This window comes from Pristiophorus japonicus, chromosome 11, assembly GCF_044704955.1.
Source record: "Pristiophorus japonicus isolate sPriJap1 chromosome 11, sPriJap1.hap1, whole genome shotgun sequence".
Lineage (NCBI taxonomy): Eukaryota > Metazoa > Chordata > Chondrichthyes > Pristiophoridae > Pristiophorus > Pristiophorus japonicus.
The window spans coordinates 138,010,599-138,036,457 of record NC_091987.1 but is presented as its reverse complement, the minus strand read 5'-3'; the positions used below and the strand labels follow the sequence as shown (position 1 = coordinate 138,036,457).

Sequence of the window (25,859 nt, the reverse complement as noted above, 5' to 3'; positions counted from 1 at the left end):
AGGTGAGTGAATGCATCATCAAATGCCGTATCTCACCATCTACACCACAAGCTTCATACATTGCTCATTGCACCACACCCCATCATTCACCTACCAACAATCTCTGGCAATCACCACTCATACCTCACAATCATAGCTTCACCTCACCCTCACACACTTACTACCGTGCATGACTAACACCCATATCTCACACCTCGCACACACTGTCAGCTATTCAACCATAGCAGGCACATCACCCAAACACACTGCACCACACTCACTGACACATGCCTCTTTCTCTTGCAGGCAAAGGTGACGCACAACTGCCAGGAGCACCAGCAGACAGGCGGAGGGCAAGCCAGACTTCAGGACCTCATGAAGCTGGAGAAAGCAGTTCTCAAAATAATTGGAGGGGCAGTCACAGAGTCCGTGGTGAGCAGGGAAGTTGAAAGCATTGCTGATGTTGATGGTATGCTCACACCTAACCTTCTTTTCACCTCTCACTTTCCCCTCATCCCACCATCTCTTCTCACCTACAAGCTGCTGATGGTGCTTGCATGGATATCTTGCCTTCCCACCCCTCCCCTCACTACAACCCGGCACTTGTGCATTTTTCCTTTCAGATACCCAAGAACTGCCAGCAGCCCAGCCTGTCCCTGAAGTGATGGGAGACAGTGATCGAGGAAAAGAAAACACACCAACACTGCACCGGACACTGGCAGACACTAGCTCAGAAAATGGTACTGCGCGTACTATAGAGGCAGGATCTGCAGGTGATGAGTCACTGGGCGCACGTGGGCTGCAGAAAGGCCTGGAGAAAAGGGGTAGCTCGGGTGCCAGCTCCCCAGAGGCCGAGTTCACAAACGAGTTCTGCTGCATAGGACTCAGATGATGACCTTGATAGGCCGGCCTTCAGAAGAAGGGTGATGGGCATACACACAGAAATGCTTGATGCAATGCTTGATGCCTGCCAGAGAGCCTCTTGCCAAGGAGCACGGCGGAGTCAGGCTCCAACATTGTACGAGGTTTTGCATGAAGTTTGGAGCCCCTGATTTTCAGGATGGAAGTGAAGGGAAAATCCATGAGAGACCTTGTGGACCCAGTTGCAATGCTGCATGTGATGGGCAATGTCGCAGCTTCCATTGCAGGACAGGTGGAAGTGACCCAACGTCTGCAGTGGAAGCGCAGACTGCTGCCATCGTGGTGTGTTTACGAGTGTAGAAAGGGCCTTGCATGGTCTCTCAACACTCCAGCAATCTGTCCTCCAATAGATGGCTAGGAATGCTGAGGTGCTGCCCCGGGGGAGAGACAGTGACTCCATGCCCTTGCTGCTGCCTGTCATCCAGCCAGCCGAGGCTGCTGCCGCCCATACCGAGGTGCTGCAGTTTACAGCCGGGCCTTCTAGGCCCAGAGCTGCTCAAGGCCGTTGTCATGTAGTCCATCAGCATTGTAACCCATGTATAAACTGACCTAAGTTGTACACCGTGAGAACACTGACCACTAGGTGGGAGACACTCCTAACCTGGACCTTCAGGTATAAAAGGGGAAGCTCCACCCACCTTCATCACTTGAGTGCTAAGGAATAAAGGACAGGTCACAGACTGACCTTCTCTCAAGCATGGGCCTCGTGTGCATTTATACTGTGTAGTAAGGACGTATCAATGGCGACAAGAAACTGGGATTTAAACCACGCAAGCATGGCCACTAGCAGAACAGACGAGAGGTACTGTGTTAAGGAAAGGTTGGGACAGAGATTCAACATTGTTAAAGCAGTACACAGTTCTCCAGGCAGACAAGGGCAGTCGGGCATGCCTCAACATGAAGTCGAACCCAGAGGGGGAGTTCGACAGAGACAATGGCAAGCTGAACAGCGATTCACGCCATTGCAAGGGACAATGCGACCAGTAATGGGGCCATCAACACCTGTTAATGGTGCACGCAAGGACAATAACAGGGGCAGTCAGGGACGATCGACTGGCAAGGGACCTTTTGTTTCAAACCGCAACTCATGCTGGAGGTGTGGAGGCATACATTCAGCCGGAGTTTGCAGAGATCAGCAAAATACCTGCAGAAATTGCAGAAATGGACGCTGGGGGAAATCGCTGGAAGCTGAAGTTCAGCGAGTTCATGTGGAGCACGTATACAGTTCATACACCAGGACGCCACCGATAATGATGAAAGTGCTCCTCAATGGCATCCCAGTATCAATGGAGTTAGACACGGGTGCCAGCCAGTCCCTGATGGGTTTCAAACAGTTCGAAAAGTTGTGGGCATCCAAGGCCAGGAGGCCAAAATTATCGGCGATTGACGCACAGCTACGGACTTACACAAAGCAGATCATTCCGGTGCTAGGCAGCGCCACGGTAGTCGTGACCCACAAAGATTCGGAGAACAGGTTGCCACTCTGGATTGTCCCAGGGGACGGTCGCGCACTACTGGGGAGGAGTTGGCTTGCTGTCATGAACTGGAAATGGAGCGATGTCAATGCAATTTCCTCTGTGGAGCGAGTATCATGCTCACAGATCCTGGACAAATTTGACTCATTATTTCAACCCGGCATTGGCACTTTCATGGGGGCCAAGGAAGTGATTCACATAAACCCGGACGCCAGGCCAGTACACCACAAGGCCAGAGCGGTGCCGTACGTGATGCGGGAAAAGATAGAAGGCGAATTGGACCGCCTGCTGAGGGAAGGCATCATCTCGCCAGTCGAATTCAGTGACTGGGCGAGCCCGATTGTGCCGGTGCTCAAGGCGGATGGGTCGGTCAGGATATGTGGCGATTACAAGGCCACCATCAATCGGGTGTCACTTCAAGACCAGTACCCGCTACCGAGAGCGGAGGACCTCTTTGCGACGCTATCCGGTGGCAAACTTTTTTCAAAATTGGACCTGACCTCAGCTTACATGACCCAGGAGCTGGCGAGTGAGTCGAAGAAGCTGACCACCATCACGACACACAAGGGGTTGTTTGAGTACAACAGATGTCCGTTCGGGATTCGCTCAGCCGCCGCGATCTTCCAACGAAATATGGAAAGCCTCCTCAATTCGATTCCAGGGATGGTGGTTTTTCAGGACGACATCCTCATTACAGGTTACGATACTGAAGAACACCTCCACAACCTGGAGGAGGTGCTCCGCAGACTGGACCGGGTAGGTCTGCGACTGAAAAAGGCGAAGTGCATCTTCCTAGCTTCAGAGGTAGAATTCCTGGGGATGAGCGTAGCAGCAGACGGGATCAGCCCAACTGCGTCCAAGACGGAAGCGATCCAGAGAGCACCCAGACCCCGTAACACGACGGAGCTGCGTTCGTTCCTGGGGCTCCTGAACTATTTTGGTAACTTTCTTACCAAATTGAGCACGGTGCTAGAGCCGCTACATGTGCTCCTACGCAAAGGTCGCGAATAGGTCTGGGGGCCAGCCAGGAAAGAGCTTTTAATAGAGGACGCAATTTGTTATGTTCCAACAATCTGTTAACGCTATATGACCCATGTAAGAAACTTGTGTTAACGTGCGATGCGTCGTCCTATGGTGTCGGGTGTGTGTTGCAGCATGTCAATGCCAAGGGTCAGTTACAGCCGGTAGCTTATGCCTCCAGAAGTCTGTCCCAGGCAGAAAGGGGCTACGGGATGGTAGAAAAGGAGGCGCTCACATGTGTATTTGCGGTAAAGAAAATGCACCAGTACCTGTTTGGCAGGAAATTTGAGCTGGAGACAGATCACAAACCCCTAACGTCCCTTTTGGCCGACAACAAGGCCATAAATGCAAACGCATCGGCCCGCATACAGAGGTGGGTACTCACGTTAGCCGCCTATGACTACACAATTCGGCACAGACCGGGCACCGAAAACTGCGCCGATGCACTCAGCAGGCTCCCACTAGCCACCACTGAGGGGGCTACCGAGCATGCTGCTGAGATGGTCATGGCTGTTGAAGCTTTCGGAAGCGAAGGCTCACCCGTGACAGCCCGTCAGATTAAAGTCTGGACAAATAGAGACCCGCTATTGTCTCTAGTCAAGAAATGTGTCCTGAATGGGGACTGGGCAGCCACGTACAGGGCATGCCCTGAGAAATTTAAACCATTTCACAGGCGCAAGGATGAACTCTCTATTCAGGCCGATTGCCTACTGTGGGGAAACCGCGTAGTCATGCCCCAGATGGGCAGAGAGGTGTTCATCAGAGAACTCCACAATGGGCACCCGGGCATTGTCACGATGAAAGCAATTGCCAGGTCACACGTTTGGTGGCCAGGGATAGACGCAGATCTGGAACTTTGTGTTCGCAGGTGCAACACGTGTGCCCAGCTGGGCCATGCGCCCAGGGAAGCCCCCCTTAGCCCCTGGCCATGGCCCGCCAAGCCTTGGTCACGCATCCATGTGGACTACGCAGGTCCTTTCATGGCGAAAATGTTTTTGGTTGTAGTAGACGCCTACTCCAAATGGATCGAGTGTGACATTTTAAATTCAAGCACATCCTCTGCCACGGTAGAAAGTCTACGGGCAAGGTTCACCGCCCACGGTCTACCGGACATCTTGGTCAGCGACAATGGCCCATGCTTCACGAGCACTGAATTCCAGGACTTCATGGCAGGCAATGGAATTAACCATGTTAGAACGGCACCGTTCAAGCCGGCCTCAAACGGCCAGGCAGAACAAGCAGTGCAGATAGTCAAACAGGGGATGCTCAGAATCCAAAGGGGTTCCCTACAAACCCGCTTATCACGCCTCCTGTTGGCCTATAGATCCTGACCACACTCGCTCACAGGGGTTCCACCCGCAGAGCTACTAATGAAAAGGACGCTCAAAACCCGGTTATCCCTTATACACCCCACCATGAAAGAAATTGTCGAGAGCAGGCGCCAGTCACAATATGACTACCATGACAGGAATGCGAGGGCGCGATGTATTGATGTAAATGATCTTGTTTTTGTCCTCAACTACGCTGCAGGGCCCAAATGGCTTGCAGGCACTGTGGTTGCCAAATAGGGAAATAGAATTCTGGTAGTTAAACTTACCAATGGACAAATCTGCCGCAAACATGTGGATCAAACAAAAAGGAGGTTCAGCAATCCCATAGAAGAAGCAGAGGAAGAACATGATTTAGAGTTCACTCCACCACAGGTCACCGAACACCGGAACCAAAGGGAGGAGAGCCCAGTCACTGCGGGCAGTCCGGACAGGCCTGAGGCACCGCAAACAGCAGACACTCAGGCCAGCGCCCAACAACCGGAGCCCCAACTCAGGCGCTCTACAAGGGAGCGTAAACCACCAGAGAGACTCAACCTGTGATCCCAATAAGACTTTGGGATGGATTGTGATGTCATGTATTCAACCAGCATTGTAACCCATGTATAAACTGACCTAAGTTGCACACCGTGAGAACACTGACCACTAGGTGGGAGACACTCCTAACCTGGACCTTCAGGTATAAAAGGGGAAGCTCCACCCACCTTCATCACTTGAGTGTTAAGGAATAAAGGACAGGTCACAGACTGACCTTCTCTCAAGCATGGGCCTCGTGTGCATTTATACTGTATTGTAAGGACGTATCAGCCGTCTTGCAAGGCTATCTTACAGACTCACCCACTGGAAGTCAGCAGCCTTCCACAGCCATGCTGCAGCCATTACAGGAGCACTTTGTAGCAGCACTAGAGTAGGAGAAGGTACACGAAAGACAAACACTAAGGGAATGCACAAGGGTGATTAGTTGACTTTGTTCTTTTGATAAATTTATAAATTATGTTTGGAATGTGTGTTTTGTGGTTGCTCTCATTTGAGCTTTGTGTCCAGGAGGACGTTGTGATGTTCTGTGACAAAGGGATGGTAAGATGGGGAAGTGGTGAGCAATGGGGATCTAGGGCTTCATTCATTGGAACCGGAATCTAATGAGACGCTCATGGACAGCCCGTCTGAAACGGGGATCTGCTGCCTGCCTCCTCCCTTCCTCATCCTCCTGAGGTGGTCCCGGAACCCATAGTGGCAAGGGCTGCGCCTTCATGATGGGAAAGTTGTGGAGCATGCAGCAGACCACTGTGACATGGGACACCTGCTCTGGCATCGACTGAAGGGCTCCTACTGAGCAGTCAAGGCAGTGGAACGGTTGCTTGAGCACCCCGATGATCTGCTCGATGATGTTCCTCGTGGCAGTATGGCTGACATTATAGGAGTAATGGCCTCGAGTCGTGGGATTACCGAGGGGAGTCATCAGCCAAGTGTGGAGCGGATAGCCCTAATCTCTGAGCAGCCACCCTCGGGTTTGATGCAGTGGCTGGAGGATTGCAGGCACACTGGACTGGCGCAGGATGAAGGCATCATGACTGCTGCTAGGATACCGTGTATTCACCATCAGGAAGCGCTGGGCGTGGTCACACAACATTGAGTGAGTTATAGCCTTAGCGGTACATTCCAGGATTGATATGTGGTGCCCGCAAAGCCACGTGTGTGCAATCGATGGCACCCCACACCATGGGGGAGTCCGATATCCTGACAAAGTCACATGCACGCTCTTCCAGCTTCTCTCTATTGAAAGAGAAGAAAATGACGTCCCATGATGGTTTTGGAGGCCACAGGAGAGCCGACGTCACCTTCCCCTGAAGCTGCAGGTCTGGTTGCCGGATGTGGCAGAATTCTGTGATCACCACCTTGGTGAAGCGGAGCCTCCTAAAACACTGCTCCTGCCTTAGATACAGGCAGGAAAAGAGCTACCTGAAGACCCTACGTGGGAAAGGCTTCTTGCTAAGAGCCCTCCTCCTCCCTCCTCTGCGAGCATCTTGTCCTCTTCTTTGCTGCCTCAGCTCCGTCTCCCTGTCGTACTCGAGCCCGGGAGGGACTGCAAGTAGGGCCCTCATGGCTGGAAGCAAGTAGTGTGAGCCGAACTATTTAAATTTAAATCCACTTGCAGTAACATTCCCGTCACCACACCAACTTTCAATAACTTTAGAAAGCTCCAAACAGTTGTTCAAACTTACACAGAGCCTGTATAACTAAAAAAGCAGGTCAGCTGCAAGTTGTTTATGATCCCTTTAAATAGCACTGCTGGGCGTCCTTCCAGCTGCTGAATGCAAGGTCAGCTGGTCGTGATTAGGAGAGGGCATTAAATGCAGCGGCGATGTCGAAAATGGCAGATCGTGCATCAAATCAGCGTTGCACACTCATTGGCATCACGATCTGCCTCATGTAAATACCTGGAGTGAACGAAGGCAATGGTAACGCTGCCTACCTGCCCAAAATGGTGGCTGCCGTGGGACCCTCTGGAAGCAGGCGGAAACGAGGCAGCTGGTATTTTTCCTTCCAAACCGGCCTTAACGGCTGGCGCTAAAGGCTTTGTATAAGTTAGCAAGACGAATCATTGAGTTAGACAATGATAATGTGTTCATTATTTTGTATTGTTACACAAAGATGAGCTGATTAAATTGAGTGTATCCACTCGTAACTGTTGACCTATTTACTCACTTGCCGTCTGAGAAATGAAAGGGGGAGAAATTAGTGCCAGCCAATAAAGTTAACAGCCGCAGTAAAAGGTCGCAATGCTGACGGGCTAAAATTCGTCCAGGGGGCTGGAGATTGTTGGCACAGTGCTTACCTTCCTGGTTGGAGGCATCCAACCCGAAGTTCCTGTGCAGGTGTGGTGTTTGAACTTCGCACAGCCTCTGGAAGCAAGTCTGTGGAGCTCACAAGAAATTGTGGCAATGAAAAGACCTGTGAATTAAAGGGGCCATGCCCTCTGAAGCAATACAAATTAAAATCCAGTGAAAGAATGCAGTTTTGAGCCCTTTTTGCCTTTCAAAAAAGAAACCTCAAATGTGAATTATTCGCTCTTAAAGCTGAAATCCCTTCCTAACCTCAATAAATGGGAACCGTGCTTCAGCATTAACATAAATGGCTTAGTAAGCCAGGGAAGGGGCATCCAAGGTCTTGCACACAGCAGTCCAGCTTTGTACAAGGGTCAACACTGCAAGCCAGGCCCTCTACCCACAGGGGCCAGGAGACCCTGCAGAAAGAACAATGTGGGAGTACATCACCGAGGCTGTCACTGTCTGGCTCCAGTTCCCAAAGAAGCTTCATGACCTCAGACCACTGGTCAGTGAATGCATCGTCTAAAGCTGATTCCTAGTAACTGCACCACTAGCTCACACATTGCTCAATGCACAACCTCCAATCACTCGCCTGCTAACAATCTGCGCCAATCACGAGGCACATCTCCCATTCCTACTCTCACGTCACCCTCTTGGAGGAGACGGTGAAGGCCATTCTTGGCAGGGGCATAGCTGAGCCCTTAGCCAGCAGCGGGGCTGAAAGGATACAAGATGCTGCTATCCTCATACGTTATACTCCTTCTGGCATGCACCTCACGCTTTCCTGCCCTCCTGTCACCAGAACTCCACCCTTATGCCTTCCTCGTTTCACACACCCACAAGAATTGCAGACTGACCAGCCGAGAAGAAGGAGGAGTGAAGAAGAACAAGAAAAGGAAGAAGAGAAAGATTGATCTGACACTCCCAGCTGCCAGCTCCTCAACCAGCAAGGTCATTTGTAGTGTCCCCCACTGAAAGTCAGCAGCCTTCCATCAGCCTTGCTGCAACCACAGGAGTAGCACTACGTAACATCAGTAGGATAGGCAAAGGCTCACACAGGACAGTCACTAAGAGAATGCATACATCTGATGATTTGATTTGTTGATGTCACATTGGATGGATTGTTGTATATAGATGTGGATTGGAAAGTTTCCTTTGTGGTGGCTTTTATTTCAGCATCGTGGCCAAGAGGATATTGTGATGGTCAGTAACAGATGGAAGGTAAGGTGTGGGACTAATGTTGAAAAGGGAAAGGGATTGTGGTCACTGGGTCCACAGGTTAATGATTCCATCCCAGATATCCCGGCCACAAAAGGGCTAAAAGGATGCATCCTTCCATCTGCTTCCGCTTTTCGGTTTCCTCTTCCTCTGTCTCTTCCTCTTCCCTCTGCGAGCGGATGTTGTAATTGTGAAATGCCAGCATAAAATGCTGAAAATATTTTGCTTGCCAGGCAGCATCTGGACCCAAGATGTGCACACTGTTTTTCTCTCCACGGATGTTGCCTGGTCTGCTGAGTATTTGCAGCATTTTCTCTTTTCTCAAAGGCCTTCATTTACCATCTGAACCCTTGCAAGCATCCAGCAGGACTCCCAACACACTTAATTTTTTTTAACATCTATTGCAGCAAGCCATTACTTCAATAAAGTCCAAAACTTTAAATACAAACTTACTTGAACGATGTGTGTCCCTTTAACATGTGCTGACATCACCACTGTCAGCCTGTTGTGCTTAGGACCCAGCACTGGATTCAGCACGAGGGTCGAAGTTCGCGTTTGTGACGTTAAGTCACCGTTGTTACACACTGACTGATGTCACATCACCATTTTTTTCAGGATGGGGCTGCTAGTTACCGACAGTGCAAAAGTAGGGACCAAAATGGTGGCTGCTGCGAGAACTGAATCCACTGGCAAAAGAGCGATGGTCGCCATTTAATGGCACTAAGGCCAGGAATTTCATTCCACAGAGTTAATGTTTTGGCCTCATCTTACGAAAGTGTAAACAGTCCACCTACTGAAACATTGAAGCACACGTGAGGGTATTTGCAAAAGAAGGGGTGCTATTTTGGTCAAAAGGTGTTGTGCTTGGAAGTTTGAATTTAGCACACAATTTTGATCCTAACTGCCGATTACCTTTAATTTGATCTTGCCTAGAGGTGCTAAGCAGACACCTGCAGGTTTCGCACTCAAATGCTGATTAGATGCAATTTTCGTAGAGCAGTATAATGGCTCCTCTCACCCACTTCCACTGAAGCTGTGGAGCGCTCTGGCTGGTACACAGCCGCACGCTGCAGGGTGGCTCAGAGACCGAAGGGGGTAGTGCACTGGTTCTCGATGTGGCACTGGAGGTCCTGGTGGAGGAGTTCCAGAGGAGGAGGAGGAGGGATCTCCTGTACCTGCAGGGCGGGGTTGCTGTGGGGTGGGGAGGGGGAATAGGACGTCACCTTGCCTTTCTCCTGGTGACTCCAGTAAGATGTGCAATAAGGTCCGATAAGGTGGAGTTGCACAGCACTTACTATTTTTAGGTGAAGCCCTCAGAGAATTTCCGGAATTAATGTTGCTCGCGTGTTGGTGAAGTTGTCCCAGAAAGTCTTCGGCCCATCGAGGCTTTGTGCCAGCTCTCTGCAAGAGCTCTTCAGCTAGTCCCACTTCCCCGGCCTTTCCCCATAGCCCTACTCTGTCTAGAGTGCTCATGATTTTGAACACCTCTATCATATCTCAACCTTCTCTGCTCTAAGGAGAATAACTCCAGCTTCTCTAATTTATCCACGTAACTGAAGTCCCTCATCCCTGGAATCATTTTCGTAAATCTTTTCTGCATCCTCTCTAAGGCCTTCACATCCTTCCTAAAGTGCAGTGCCCAGAATTGGACAGAATACTCCAGTTGCGGCCGAACCAGTGTTTTTTATAAAGGTTCATCATAACTTCCTTGCATTTGTACTCTAGGCCTCTATTTATGAAGCCCATGATCCCGTATGTTTTTTTAATTGCTTTCTCAACCTGCCCTGCCACCTTCAATAATTTGTGCCATGCCCCCAGGTCTCTCTGTTCATGCACCCCCTTTAGAATTGTATCCTTTAGTTTATATTGCCTCTCCCCGTTCTTCCTATCAAAATGTATCACCGCACTCTCTGCGTTAAATTAAATGTGCCACCTCTCCGCCAATTCTACTAGCCTGGCTATGTCTTCTTGAAGTCGATCATTATCCTCCTCACTGTTCACTATACTTCCAAGTTTTGTGTGGTCTGCAAATTTTGAAATAGTACCCTGTACACCCAAGTCTAAGTCATTAATATATATCAAGAAAAGCAGTGGTCCTAGTACCGATCCCTGGGGAACACCATTGTGTATCTTCCTCCAGTCCAAAAAACAACCGTTCACCACTACTCTCTGTTTCCTGTCACTTAGCCAATTTTGTATCCATGCTGCCACTGTCCCTTTTATTCTGTGTGTTACATTTGTACACTATCGATATACTCTCTGTGTAGTCACTGTATAGTTGCATAAGATGGAGAATTGTTTACCGGAGGTACCATCAACAAGGTTCACACTGTATACACTATGCTGGCACCATCAGAGGATGCAACTGGTAGTGGCCCAGGGGTCACCTGTACACCACAGGTACCCAGGTATAAAAGGGAGTCCACCATGTGGTAACCTCACTCTGGAGTTATATTAAATGGACTAAGGTCACTACAGTTCAAGTACAATACTTTGCTTCGTGGAGTCATTATCAGAGCATCTAAAGACATAACAATTGGGGACGAGATTACGGACTTTCATGCGAAAATGGCTAACCTTGTACGTTGCGACAGTTCACCAATGGGGATGATTGGGACGCCTTTGTGGAGAGGCTCGACCATTTCTTCAGATCAAACGACCTGGCAGGCGATGATCTGGCCACGCTAGTTAATAAGCGCAGAACTATCTTGCTCACCAGTTGTGGGCCCACCGTCTAAGGCCTCGTAAGGGACTTGCTAGCACCAGCGAAGACAACAACCAAGTCGTACGAAGAGCTTGTAATGCTGATTCAAGAACAACTCAAGCCCAAGGAGAGCATCCTCACAGCCAGACACCAGTTTTACACCCAGCAACGGCCCGAAGGCCAGGAAATCGCGAAATATGTTGCAGATCTCAGGAGGCTGGCGGCACCATATGATTTCGGCGAACACCTCACCGAAGCGATCTTTGTCATCGGAATCGGCAATGAGGGCCTTCTTCACAGGCTACTATCTGCAGATATCACAGTCACACTGCAGAAGGCCATCACCACATGTCAGGCATTCATGACGTCGACCTGCAGCTCTAGGCGGATGACTCTTCCTCAGGACTCAAACCCGGCAAGTACTGTACACAGACTGGCTCCTTTTAGAGGCAGGACTGTAGAACGCGAATCTCCTCAGGGGAGAGAGAGAACGGGCACCCGAGTCCCTTAACTCAGTCCGCTTAGGGGGGCTATTCAGTTAGCACCATGCTGGCGTTGCAGAGGGAATCACAAGGCTCACCAATGCCATTTTAAGGACTATGTTAGCAAAGGGTGCAGCACAAAAGGCCACCTCCAGCGAATGTGTAAAAGAAATAGGACTCACCGTGTTGATGAAGAGTCTACAGAGGGCCATGAATCCAGCGCAGATTATGAAAAGGTGGTCAGAGAGGCAGCTCAGCCCCACGATGAGGTATACAGAATGTTTCTGCACCACAGAATGTTCCCCACTGAGAATGGAAGTCGAGATAAACAGCGCTCCAGTCTTCATAGAGGTGGACACGGGGGCGAACCAGTCAGTAATGAATCAAGAAGCCTTTGAGAGGCTATGGGACAATCAAGCTGAACGACCCAAGTTGGTCCCGGTTCAAGCAAAGCTGCGCACCTACACCAAGGAACTTATCCCAGTCATTGGTAGTGCGAATGTTAAGGTACTCCATGACGGCGCGGTGCACAAGTTACCACTGTGGATTCTTGCAGGTGATGGACCAACGCTACTCGGAAGAAGGTGGATGGAGAAGATCCATTGGAGCTGGGAAGATTTCATCCCTCCAGCGATCGACGTCCCCGGGGCTCAGAGGCAAAGTAAACCCCCACCGGAGGTTGGATCCGGCACCAGAGAGCAAACCAGCACAGCACCCAAGGCACAGACCGCTCAGCACGACTGCGCGGAGCTGACCCAACTGAGACGACCCAAACTCACCTTCCAGGCTCCAGGACTCCGGAGTAAGAAAACCCCATCCAAAGGCGACATCCCAGCTTCGGTGGCAGAACCCGGGGAGAAGAGGATCACAGCTGTAAAGTCCTGTCCCCTCAGTACAGGTTCACACGAGGCATGTAGTGAAGTCAAGGTCACTCTGGACCTGCACCTTTATTTCACAGCTCTGGAATGCTGCACTTGCCTGAGACCTGTCCTTATATACCTGTCTCTTGCAAGTGCACCCCTGGTGGTAAGGTATGCTGGTGTTACAGGTCATATCTTATTACAGTCATGTATAGCATGTTGGGAAACAGTTATATATAATAATGTAAGATACATGATATCACCCTCCCCCAAGGTCTATTATCTTTATAGGTTCAGTCTCTCAGGTGGTCTACGCTCTCGCGTGGAGCATCTGAGTTGAGGTTCAGTTGTTTGCCTTGGTGTCTGTTTTTCTTTGGGTGTGGTTGCTGATATCTCGCCTGGGCTGCCTGTTTCGATTGGTGTGATTGTTGTTGACTCGCCTGGGCTGTCTGTTGGGATTGTCCTTTCCTCAGGTTGTTCCCTCTGTCTGTCCACCAGGTGGGGTGCGAGTTCCACATTGTAGTCTGCCACTGGTTCCGCAGTTTTGTTGGTAAATCTGCTTTTGGCTTGGTCTACATGCCTCCGGCAGGTTTTGCCATTATCCATTTGTACTACCAGTAGCCTGTTTCCTTCCTTGCCCGTTACTGGCCCTGCAAGCCATTTGGGACCCCTGCCATAGTTTAGTACAAACACTTTGTCCCCTACCTCATTCCATCTCCCCCTCGAATTTCTGTCATGGTACTAAGTCAGCTTACGGCGCTTTGCCTCAACGATTTCGTGCATGTCTGGGAGGATTAATGAGAGCCTTGTTTTTAAAGTCCTTTTCATCAACAGTTGCGCAGGGGGGATCCCAGTCAATGAGTGTGGACGAGATCTGTATGCCAGCAGCAGTCGCGACAGGCGAACCTGCAGCGTGGGACCTTGGATTTTAAGCATGCCTTGTTTAATGATTTGCACTGCTCTCTCCGCCTGGCCGTTGGAGGCCGGGTTAAACGGTGCCATCTTGAAGTGATTTATGCCGTGGTCAATTATAAAATCTTGGAATTCTGCGTTGTTGTAGCATGGACCATTGTCATTGACCAATATGTCAGGGATTCCGTGCGTTGCAAACATGGTTGCGAGGTTGTCCACAGTGGTGGAGGCTGTGCTCGAGTTTAAAATGGTGCATTCGATCCACTTTGAAAATGCATCTACAACTACGAGGAGCATTTTGCCCATGAATGGGCCCGCATAGTCTACGTGCACCCGCGACCATGGTTTGGTAGGCCAGGGGCTCAGGTGAGCCTCCCTGGGGGCATTGCTGAGTTGGGCACAAATGGTGCACCTTCAGACGCAGAGCTCCAAGTCCGCGTCAATACCAGGCCACCAGACGTGGCATCTGGCTATGGCCTTCATGAGAATGATCCCCGGGTGCTCGCGGTGGAGCTCCCGAACAAAAGCCTCTCTGCCTCGCAGAGGCATGACTACTCGGCTGCCCCACATCAGGCAGTCTGCTTGTAGTGATAGCTCATGCATGCGCCTGTGAAAGGGTTTTAATTCCTCGGGGCAGGCATCGCGAGCCTCTGCCCAGTCACCGGTTAGGACACACCTTTTTACTAAGGATAACGTGAGATCGCTGGCTGTCCAGGCTTTGATTTGGCGAGCCGTCATGGGCGAACCTGTGGACTCAAATCTCACAGTCCTGTTCGTCAGACCCTTCCGTGGTCGCCAGGAGTAGCCTGCTGAGCGCGTCGGCACAGTTGTCTGTGCCTGGTCTGTGCCTTATGGTATAGCCGTAGGACGCCAGCATGAGTGCCCACCATTGAATTCGCGCCGAGGCGTTGGCGTTTATTGCCTTGCTCTCGGATAGGAGGGACGTGAGGGGCTTGTGGTCGGTTTCTAACGCGAACTTGGCCCCGAAAAGGTATTGGTGCATCTTTTTGACACCGTACATGCACGTGAGCGCCTCCTTCTTTACCATTCCGTATCCGCGCCCCGCCGCGAAAGTGACCTGGAGGCATAAGCTACGGGTTGTAATTTGCCCGCACTATTGACATGTTGCAAAACGCACCCGACCCCATACGCTGATGCATCGCATGTGAGAACTAGCTTTTTACCTGGATCAAAGAAAGTCAAAACACTGTTGGAACACAGAAGGTTGCATGCCTTATTGAAGGCGCGTTCCTGGACATCACCCCAAAACCAATCGCACCCCCTCCTGAGTAGCACGTGGAGAGGCTCCAGCAGCGTGCTTAAGTTCTGCATAAAGTTCCCAAAGTAATTGAGTAGCCCAAGAAAGGCGCGCAGTTCTGAGACATTCCGGGGCCTGAGTGCCAGGCGAATTGCTTCTGTTTTGGACTCTGTTGGGCAGATTCCATCAGCGGCAATCCTTCTGCCCAAAAATTCAACCTCGGGTGCGAGAAACAGGCACTTGGATTTCTTGACTCGTAGGCCTACCCGATCCAACCGCTTTAGTACTTCCTCCAAATTACGGAGATGGGAGTCGGTGTCCCTGCCCGTGATAAGTATGTCGCCTTGAAATACAACTGTCCCCGGGATGGACTTGATCAGACTCTCCATGTTGCGTTGGAATATGGCAGCTGCCGACCTGATGCCGAATGGGCATCGATTGTACATGAAAAGGCCTCGATGTGTGTTGATGATGGTGAGTAGCTTGGATTCTTCAGTCAATTCTTGCGTCATATACGCAGATGTGAGTTCTAGTTTTGAGAAAAGTTTACCTCCAGCCAATGTGTCAAATACGTCCTCTGCTCTGACCAGCGGGTACTGGTCCTGCAGGGAGACTCTGTTTATGGTAGATTTGTAGTCCCCACAGATTCGTACAGATCCATCAGGCTTCATGACTGGGACGATGGGACTTGCCCAGTCGCTAAATTCCACAGGTGATATAATGCCTTCCCGCAGAAGCCTGTCTAGTTCGTGTTTAATCTTTTCCCTCATCACATAGGGTACAGCTCTGGCCTTGTGATGGACCGGTCTAGCATCCTGTGTGATGTAGATTTTGACTTTGGCCCCTTTGAAAGTGCCCACACCTGGCTGAAAGAGATGTTCAAATCGCTTTATAACTGTTGAGCAGGAGGTCCGTTCCTCTAATGACATGGCATGGACATCAGCCCATTCCCAGTTTAGTTTTGCCAGCCAGCTTCTCCCCAGCAGTGCTGGGGGGGTCTCCGGGGACAATCCACAGGGGAAGTCGGTTCACTGTCCCTTTCTGTGTGACAGAGAGCATGGCGCTGCCGAGGACTGGTACGATTTCTTTGGTATAGGTCCTTAGTTTGGTGTCGACCCTTGTGAGTTTTGGTCTGTCTCTGTTATGCGGCCACAGTTGTTCAAATTGTTGAGCGCCCATGAGAGATTGACTCGCTCCCGTATCCAGCTCCATGTTGACAGGTATCCCGTTGAGTAGGACCCTCATCATTATCGGAGGCGTCCTGTTGTAGAAGCAGCGGCCATTGATCGTGTTGACCCGCTGTACATTGGTGTCCCGGGTACTGTCCCCACCGTCTTCTGGTCCGCTTTCCAACCCATCCGATTCGTATACCAGCCAAGCTGCCGTTTTTTTGCGCATGCGGGCCAAATGCCCTGTATATTCAGTTACTGCAAACAGCCTGCTGAAATCAACATCCCCTTGACGAGTGCCCACCCCCACACCTCCAGCACAGACCGGTTCCATTGTTCAAAGTGCTCCCAAAGAATGAGCTGCTTCTGGCTGATCTCTCTTGAGCTTCTCTCAGTTTGTAGTTGATTGCTCACATTGTGGGTTGATGAGGTGTAAACGGCCGTTCCTGTGGCCCTTGATGACTTCTGGCGCCACTGCCTGCTGTCGAGAGCCTATTCTTCCGGTTTTGTCTGTGTGTGGAGGTAGCAGCTTGTTTCGTGCTGTGAACTTCTTGTTCCGATATTTCGTTAGTTGTCGTAGCTGCATTGTAAATCAACCTCATTTCTTCTTCCCCTACCAAGAATGTCTGTGCAACCAGTGCTGCTGCCTCTAAGGTCAGGTTGTCTCTATGAGCTTTTGGAACATGCCTGCGCAGCCTATTCCTTCAATGAAAAAGTCTCTCAGCATTTCTCTCCTCAGTTCATCGGAGAACTCACATAAACTCGCCAACCTCCGAAGTTCCGCCACGAAGTCGGGTATGCTCTGGCCCACACAGCGTCTGTAGTTGTCGAACCTGTGTCTGGCCATGTGTAGGCTGCTCACTGGCTTCAGGTGGTCTCTTACCAGTGTGCTCAATTCTTCAAACGACTTGCTTGCAAGTTTCTCGGGTGCCAGCAGATCCTTCATTAAAGCATATGTTTTAGAGTCACAGCTGGTCAAGAGATGGGCTCTTCTCTTGTCTGCCTTATGGTCGCCTAACCAGTCTTTGGTTACAAAGCTTTGCTGGAGCCTTTCTATAAAGTCCTCCCAATTGTCTCCCGCATTGTACTTTTCATCTGATTCATTGTTCGCCATTCTGTGGATTCTGTAATCCCGTAACTCGTCGCCACTGTAAAGTCCTGTCCCCTCAGTACAGATTCACACAAGGCATGTAGTGAAGTCAAGGTCACTCTGGACCTGCACCTTTATTTCACAGCTCTGGAATGCTGCACTTGCCTGAGACCTGTCCTTATATACCTGTCTCTTGCAAGTGCACCCCTGTTGGTAAGGTATGCTGGTGGTTACAGGTCATATCTCATACAGTCATGTATAGCATGTTGGGATACAGTTATATATAATAATGTAAGATACATGACAACAGCAGCTGACATCGTGGATGGAAGAAAGATGGTGCCCAAACCACGAGTTGAAGCGCTGAAGGAAAAGATGGTGGCGGCCAGACCACAAGGTGCAGCGCTGATGGAGCAACACGTGGTAACCAAGCTAAGAAGAGGATTGGGATAAAGATAGCAAGGCTCTCTTAAAGGAGGCCAGCAACCCACCACACTTAAAGGGATAGTCCTACATTCTCACTCAATGTAATAACAACTGTGAGCTAAATGTACAGCTTGTAATTGATGATCAGAGTTTTATACATGTAAGAAGCAAAGAAAAGTCGGCCGATTGCGATTGGAGCTACAGTTTATCAACAATAAGCAATGAAACATTGTGCGATGCAGGATTTCAACTGTCCTCTGATAATGTAGCGGGCAAACACCCATCGGAAGCACACAGGTCCAGCGGGCTACCCGATGCTGTAGCCTGCACCTCTGGGACCAGAGTGATGCACCACGGAGTGTGGCCACAAGCAGCTAAAATAGACAAGCTGTAGAGCAAGCTATCTCAGGAGGGCAACAGCATCGGTATCGATACCCTCCCCCTGATCGGCTCCACCTCTCAGGCACCCGATGGCACCAACCGCTACGAGCCTGAAAGCACAAACTGCGCTAAGGCACAGCCCCCAGACCCAATCGCCACCAAGGCTACACCCGGGAACAAAGGGTCACCCGCAACGGTTCTCCCAATTGGAACCAGGACCAGCCAGGGTCCCAAACAAAATAACGCCCAGGCAAGCGAGTTAGCAGTTCCCTGTGCACTGCTAGACGACTGCTGCTCTGGGAGCTTCAGTGACCCGGGGCACAAGGAGAGGACAGGGAAGTCACAGGGGTATCAGTGAACCTGCCCAACGCTAGGAGCAACGGCAAAGGCCCCGAGAGCAGGCAACTCGAGCCAACCGGGTTCCCACTGCCAGCACTAGGCAACACTCTGCCATCCAGCAGCTCTGGAACTAGCTTGCCCTCACGCATCGGTGCTGACCTCAGCACTCATCCCAAAGATGTACCATCAATGTATCTCACCAGTCAAATGTACTTGCCTCACAACTGTACCACAAATACAATGATGTAAATGAAAATTTCCTTTTCTGGACTTGAATGTATATGAATGTATATGCATGTGATGAGTCACCGGCATGATCTACATGTGGAGAGGAAAATGGATGTATGTAGCCATGAACACACACATGGATCACACCCAGAACCCACTGAAGCCCCACTGCATCATCGAACCATCCCAACTGGTAACCACTACCCAACATTATGGCAATAAGGACTTGGGGGTTAACATGGAGAGAGCCAAGCCAAAGCACAGCCAAGGTAGATGCAAAGGCTATTGGCACTTAAGTCGGGAGAGCTAAGCCAGTGCACATAGTGCAAAGGTATTGGCACAAAAGACTTGGGGGAGAGTGATGTTAGATATACTCTCTGTGTAGTCACTGTACAGTTGCATAAGATGGAGACTTGTTTACCGGAGGTACCATCAACAAGGTTCACACTGTATACACTATGCTGGCACCACCAGAGGGTGCAACGGTGGAGGGCCAGGGGTCACCTGTACACCACAGGTACCCAGGTATAAAAGGGACTCCACCATGTGGTATCCTCACTCTGGAGTTATATTAAATGGACTAAGGTCACTGCAGTTAAAGTACAATACTTTGCCTCGTGGAGTCATTATCAGAGCATCTAAAGACATAACACTGTGGGCTTCAACTTTGCTGGCAAGCCTATTATATGACACTTCATCAAATGTCTTTTGGAAGTCCATGGACACCACATCAACCGCATTGCCCTCATCATCCCTCTCTGTTATCTCATCAAAAAACTCAATCAGATTAATTAAACATGATTTGCTTTAACAAAACCTTAATTAATCCATACTTGTCCAAATGACTGTTAATTTTGTCCCTGATTATCATTTCTAAAATCTTCCCAACTACTGAGATTAAACTGACTGGCCTGTAGTTGCTGGGATTATCCCTCCACTCTTTTGTGAACAAGGGTGTAACATTTGCAATTCTCCAGTCCTCTGGGACCAGTCCCGTATCCAAGGATGTTTGGAAGATTATGGCCAGTACCTCCGCAAGTTCCACCTCGGATGATCCCATCCAAACCTGGTGACTTATGTACTTTATGTGACTTTAAGTACAGCCAGCCTTTCTAGTCCCTCCTCCTTTTGATTCCAGAGATGAGGGGGTTAACTTATGAAGATAGGTTGAGTAGGTTCGACCTATACTCATTGAATTTCAGAAGGAGAGGTGATCTTATCGAAACATATAAGATAATGAGGAGGCTCGACGAGGTGGATGCAGAGAGGATATTTCCACTTATAGGGTAAACTAAAACTAGGGGACATAGTCTCAGAATAAGGAGCCGCACATTTAAAACTGAGATGAGGAGAAATTTCTTCTCTCAGAGGGTTGTAAATCTATGGAATTCTCTACCCCAGAGAGCTGTGGAGGCTGGGTCATTGAATATATTTAAGGCAGAGATAGGCAGATTTTTGAGCGATAAGGGAATAAAGGGTTATGGGGAGCGGGCAGGGAAGTGGAGCTGAGTCCATGATGAGATCAGCCATGATCTTATTAAATGGCGATCAGGCTCGAGGGGCCAGGTGGCCTACTCCTGCTCCTATTTCTTATGTTATCAATTTTTATCCTAGCCAGTATCTCAACTACCTCCTCTTTCACTATGACTTCGGCAGCATCTTTTTCCTTTGTAAAGACAGCTGAAAAGTACTAATTTAGTACCTCAGCCATGTCCTCTGCCTCCATGCATAGGTCTCCATTTTGGTCCCTAATCGACCCCACCACTCCTCTTACTGCCCGTTTACTATTTATATACCAATAAAAAACTTTTGGATTCCCTTTTTTATTAGCTGCCAATCTATTCTCATACTCTCTCTTTGTCCCTCTTATTTCCTTTTTCACTTTCTCTCTGAACTTTCTATATTCAGCCTGGTTCTCACTTGTATTCTCAACCTGACATCTGTCATAGGCACCTGTTTTCTGCTTCATCTTACACTCTATCTCTTTGGTTGCCCCTTGTTTCCCCCTCATGGGAATGTATCTTGACTGTACCCGAACCATATCCTCTTTAAAGGCAGTTTGTTAACAGTTTGGTCTGCCAATCTCTGACTCCAATTTACCTGGGCCAGATCCATTCTTAACCCACTGAAATTGGCTTTCCTCCAATTAAGTATTTTTACTCTACATTGCTCCCTGTCCTTTTCCATAGTTAATCTAAACCTTATGATACTGTGATCACTCTTCCCTAAATGTTCCCCTACTGACATTTGCTCCACTTGACCCACCTCATTCCCCAGAACCAGATCCAGCAATGCCTCCTTCCTCGTTGCACCAGAAATGTACTGATCAAGAATGTGTTTCAGAGGTGCTCTTCACAGCTCCAGTAGCAATGACCATGAAATGGTGAGTATCCCTTTAAGTAGTGAGTATCCCTTTAAGCACCATTCGAAAGCGACATCAACGCCGTGCTTAATCCCAAACAACTAGTCGCTGTTAATGAGGGCGTAAGTTGAAGTACTACCTACCAAAATGCAGTACAATGCTAGCAAGCATTTTAAGTGCCTAGTTCCTGGTGCTGGCTTCAACTCCTTTACTAAGATGGCATCTTCAGCTTAAGACCCCATTTTGGCCACCTCTTTATCTCTTTAGCGCATAAAGCATTTGGCGAAAATTGCTAGGGCTAGAAATTCGGTTGCATGGCGCCTGTTATTTGGACGCTACAGATGCCGATTTGGCTTTAAAATGGCGTCCGAGCAGTGCATATGCACTTCTGGTGTGAGCCACACCAGACACCATTTTAGTGAGATCGTTAACATCGGTGCTTGGAGTATGCAGAGTACTCCAATCGTGACATCAATCAGCATGTAACACTGATTTGACACCAGCGCTGCCATTTTTGACCTCAGTGGCGGAGGTAAAGCTCTCTCTTAATCTCGCCTGCTGAACATGCGTTCAGCAGCAGGAAGAAAACCCACCGCCGATATTTAAAGCGATCATTACCTACTTACAGGTTAGTTGCTGATTGATTTCTATTCGCTGTTGCTGATTTTGTAGGAGTATTTGGTGCTTTGCTGACTTCTTTAAAGTTATCAAACTCTACAAGGAGTGATGTGGCATGTGCTCAAGGACTCGGTCTGACTTACAAAGGGGTCTGCTCAGACCAGGTGCTCCCAGAAACGGTTGCAGTAGTTAATATCTCCTTTGGCCTGCAGCATGACAGGGAGAATGAGCAGAGGCGACACAGGCAGGACAAAAGCAAAATACTGCGGATGCTGGAATCTGGAATAAAAACAGAAAATGCTGGAAATCTCAGCAGGTCAGGCAGCATCTGTGGAGAGGAAGCAGAGTTAACGTTTCGGGTCGATGATCTTTCGTCAGAACTGGAAAGTGTTCGGAAAGAACAGATTCTTAACAAGCACTGAAAGGTGGAGGGGAAGAAAGAACAAAAGGGAAGATCTGTGATAGATTGGAAGACAGGAGAGATTAGAGCAGGACAAGCTGCTAGAAGAGGCAGGAGGAGGAGGGGGAGAGCAGCATGAAGCCATATCCACCCAGGGTCTTCAGGAAGCAATTCTCCTACCTCAGTCTCAGCGACAAACAGTATGTACGATGTTTCCTTTTTGCTGAGGAGGTGTTCAGAAAATCTGCCGCTTACTGCAGGCAGGACCTGCAGCCTCAGTCCAGGTCCAGGACAGTATTGCCAATGGCTGTAAAGGGGACCGTGGCCTTGAACTTCTTCACGTCTGGATCCTTCCAGGCTGGAGCAGGCAACATCTGTAACAGCTCCCAGTTCACCATCCAGACCTGTATAAGGGAGGTGAGTGAGGCTCCTTGTGCAAAGAGAGCTGAATACATTTCATTCTCGCTCGCCAGAGAGAAGCAGGCTTCGCCAGGAGAGCAGGCTTTCCCATGGTGCAAGGTGCCATTGACTGCACACACATCACTTTGCGGGCACCGCTTCTCAATTCAGAGATGGACCACATCTGGAAGGTTTTATGATCCCTCAATGTCCAGTTGGTGTGTGACCGTACTCAGCGCATCATGCAAGCCAATGCTATGTATCCTGGCAGCAGCCATGATGCCTTAATTCTGCGAATGTCTGCTGTACCACCAGTATTTGAGTCACCACGTCAAACCAGAGGGTGGCTACCGGGTGACAAGGGCTATCTGCTGACCACCTGGCTCATGACTCTGCCACGCAACCCAGGCACACATGTGTAGCATGCATATAACGAACATCATGCTGCCACATCAAATGTGATAGAACAGGTAACTGGCAGCCTTAAACAACGTTCCCCTGCCTGGACTGCTCTGGAGGAACCCTGCAGTACTCTCCACAGCTCATCTCAAGATTCGTCGTGGTCTGCTTCATGCCCCACAACCTCGCCATCACAAGGGCTCAGCCCTTGCCACCAGGTATACTCCAACCAGCTGAGGAAGAGCAGGAGGAGAAAGCAGAGGAGGGGAGGAAGAGGAAGCGGGCTGTCCAGAATCGACTCATCTGATTGTGGTATCGGTGAATGCAGGCCCAATTCCAAATTCAACAATAGTCCCACACCTTTCCTTGCCTTCCCTCTATTACTGACCATCACAGCGTCCTTTTGGCCACAATGCTACAATAAGAGCCACCATAAAATAAACATTCCAAACAAATGTTATGAAACAAACTATTACACTATTTCATTCAAAAATCAACGAATCACCTTGTACATTCCCTTCGTGCCTGTCTTCAGTGTGCCTTTGCCTGTCCTAGTGCTCCTACGCAGTGCTACCCCAATGGCTACAGCATGGCTGGTGGAAGGCTGCTGACTTTTAGTGAGGAAAAATGCAGATGGTGTTGGAGGACGACCTCAAGCAGCTCTGGACCAAGTCGGCCCGGCTTCGGACTGCACCAGCTCAGAATGGGCGGCAGCAGTCGGGGCTGGCTGGCTGACAGGCAACAGCAGGGACACTGGCAAAATGGCAGTGCTGGGAGGGCTAGTGCTGTTCTTCTGAGAGAGGACAATTGGTTCATTCTTCACAGAGCCACTGCCACTCCCCCGTTGTGGCGCCTCAGCATTCCTAGTAATCTGCTCAAGGACAGATTGCTGGACTGCTGAGCATTCCTAGTAATCTGCTCGAGGACAGATTGCTGGACTGCTGTGATACCCTGCATGCTCTTTCAACAATGGTAAACGCAACCATAAAACATTAACTCTGTTTCTCTCTCTACAGATGCTGCCTGACCTGCCGAGTGTTTTCCAGCATTTTCTGTTATTCCTCCATAACAACTTCAAAAGTACTTCATTGGCTGTCATGCACTTTGGAACATCCTGAGGTCATGAAAGGCGCTAGACAAGTGCAAGTCTTTTTTTTATTATTTTGGATTGGAAATGTTGTAATTGTACTGTAGATAATTTGTAATTGAGCGTAATATTCCAGTAAATAAACTATATTGGATGTGATTTTCCATGGGGAAAAGCCATTTCTCAACGGTTTCCCCGGCTCTTCTGCCGAAGTTTTGGTGGACGATCAGGAGAACTCCGGCAGATATTCATCCCCAATCTTCTTTACCGCTCTTGTGAGTATCAGAGAATCTTTTACAGTCAAGTGATGTTTTATTTCAGCAGTGATTTGGCTTCCTTCCAGTGACAGCCCTGATTTTACTGACACTTGACCTTTAATCCTGTTATCCTCCTGCCTTTCCACCTTCAAATACACACAGACCCACTCCACCTCCAATAATTGTCTCATTTAGACATCAATAATAATAATGAATACAATTATAATGCAGGCAATCCACAGCATTAATAATAAGAACAAAGAAAATTATTCCTTTATCTGTCCATTATTCTGCAAAAAGTCTAAACAAGTGACCATTAGATTTTATATACATTCCTTTACCTATACTCAATGAATTTCTGCGGGGATTCTCCCACTTGTGTGCTGCATCTTCGGTGGACGTTTATTCCATGGAGATGGAACCTGGAGTTTGGCAGATCGGTGGAAGATGAACCCGAGGTTTGCATCAGCCAAGGGTTGAATGTGAGGATTGGCTTAGCTGATGGATTCCTGAGGCTGGATATTTACTGGGCGGGTTGTGTGGAGGGCGGGCGAAGTTTCAGATGGGAAACCTGGAAGTCTGGGTTTCCCCGCATGCTGTGGAGATTTAACTCCACAGTGTGCGAGTTTTGGCCCTGACATGTTCCCTGTCCGGAAGTCAGCCTGATTCAAAGGCTTGGCTTCCAGTCGGCGGGGGGCACTCTAGGGGAGGCTACAGGACCAGGTGAGTCCGATGCCCAACCCCGGGGGGCGCGGTCCAATCACGGGGGCGATCCAATCCACGACCGGTCTGATCCGGGGGTGTCCGATCCCTGACTCTGGGGAGGGGGGATCAATCCCGAGGCAGGGGTGTCTCTATGCGGGGGAGGTCTGATGGTGGGGGAACTTGGATAGCTGGAGGAAGCACTCCTGCTCCTCCTGACCCACTTACCTTCTCCTCGAGCCTGTCCTCGCCTCGCTGCAGCTGCCGACTTTCCTGAGGCCTGGGAAACCTGGCCGGCCACAGTAAAGCAGGTTAAATCTGAAGCTTCCAGCCTCAATAACGTATTTAAGATGCCCACCTGCCTCCTGGGAGCGGGTTGGCTACCCGCCCCTTGGCCCACCTCAGTAAAACCCAGAAGTCGGTGGGTGGGGCCAATCCCACCCACTCAGCCATGTTAAAATTCCCCCCAGTGTCTATCAGCAGTGAGGGAGGGGCAAGGTATGGATCTGACAACACCGACTCAGAACAAATCCGTGATGTAAAATTGGTCTTTGCCGAAAGCATGAATCAGACAAGAGTGAATCGCAGCCCGTTTTATACTGCGCTCGATTTGCTTCTCAATTGATTCTATTTCATGTTCCCTATGTCTAGCAACACTGGTTTGTGACTTTCTGAGATTCAATTTGGTATTTTCTGATTGGTTGCTGGATCTGTGGGGGTCATTTTAATCCCCCAAAAATGTTGGTGTGTTGGGTGGCAAGTTAAAATTGTAAAAATTTGAAACATGAACCCAACCTGTCTGGAACACTCACTACCAGTTTTAACAGAGGTAGGATGAGGGGCGGGTGACCACTCCGCTTTCAGGAGACGGGTCAGTCGCTGAAACCTTTTAAGGAAGTTACGTGTCTCCATTTTAACAGCATTTACATTTTTAACCACAATCAGACATGTTTCCTGCTAGCATCGCAGCAGCTCGCAGGTAAGTGAGGACTGGGTCAAGGAAATCGGTGCCATGGG

At 49.5% G+C, this 25,859-nt stretch overlaps 1 protein-coding gene across 2 annotated transcripts in view; it reads right to left on the bottom strand.

Moving 5' to 3' along the window:
* LOC139275856 (coiled-coil domain-containing protein 122) overlaps positions 1–25,859 on the bottom strand; it is a 214,165-nt gene that overhangs the window by 96,636 nt on the left and 91,670 nt on the right. The gene's annotated exons all lie outside the window — the stretch shown is intronic.